The sequence below is a fragment of the Penaeus monodon genome, chromosome 15, assembly GCF_015228065.2.
Source record: "Penaeus monodon isolate SGIC_2016 chromosome 15, NSTDA_Pmon_1, whole genome shotgun sequence".
Taxonomy (NCBI): Eukaryota; Metazoa; Arthropoda; class Malacostraca; order Decapoda; family Penaeidae; genus Penaeus; species Penaeus monodon.
The window spans coordinates 47,169,818-47,170,861 of NC_051400.1; the positions used below are offsets into that span (position 1 = coordinate 47,169,818).

General features: G+C 39.8%; 1 pseudogene; it reads left to right on the forward strand.

Annotated features, from left to right (window-relative positions):
* The window catches only part of LOC119582382, a 26,908-nt pseudogene that overhangs the window by 496 nt on the left and 25,368 nt on the right, over nt 1-1,044 (forward strand).

Below are 1,044 nucleotides of genomic sequence, written 5' to 3' on the forward strand. Positions count from 1 at the left end.
CTATCAAATTCCTATCGCTTTGCTGGTGTGGTGCAGAGTGCGATCCACTGAAATAGGCCCAGAGGCAAGCCCAGTTGGCCATGCATATTCCCCGGAGCAGAGGCCTAGCACACCCCAAAGTCCCCCAGCGGCATTAGGTTAAGGTGAGCAGAATGAGGACTCAAGAGCACAGGAGTAGAATGAGTAAATACTCAAGTGACTAGAATAAGTGGGTGTTCAGTATATGGGACAGCTTATAATTTAGATTATTTGAAGGCATACTGAACAGTGTGGGAGATTTGTGTGGCCTGTATCTGCAGAGCTAGAACCTTCCAAAATTAAGATTTTTATTTATTTTACCTTTATTTTTTTGTGGTTGTATGATAAACAATAACTGAAGTTGCCATAATAGCAACCTAAACCTTAACTTTTTATTTTTAATTTAGTATGCAGTAACATTTTATATTTCTTTTACTGTCCCTCATTGGGGGGGGGGGGAGTGAAAATCAATAAAATATTTCACAGTTGGATTCAATCCTATAATCCTGTCCAGTGTTTATTTGAGCTTTACTGCACAGTGCATTTCACCCCGGCCCAAAAGGCTCAGGGTGAATGGTTTTGCCATGCAGTGCACCTATAACCTATTGTAAACAATGTCTTGCATGGTGGACATCGCTAAAAGTTGTCAAGAGAGATGACTTACTTTCCTGACTGACACTGTAAGAGGGGCTCAAAACTGATGTAGATAATTTCTATACTATACACACACACACTAATGACTAATAAAGACAGAAAGGCATGTTGAAATATGTGATGAGGCTCTAAGATGGTAGTCATTTTGATAGTTTACGAACAGCCCAGGACGAGAAGCAAACTACCTTAATCCCTCAAGCTCTTTGCAACACAAGACCTTACATAACATTTTGTCAGGTTGACCATTCACTTGATCCTGCCATGCAACACACTGTGTAAATGCAGGGCTGTTAAATTTAAAGTATTTCTCTCCTATAATTCACTGGTTACACTGGACATATCTGAAATTTCCTGTTTTTTCCCTTAAGTACT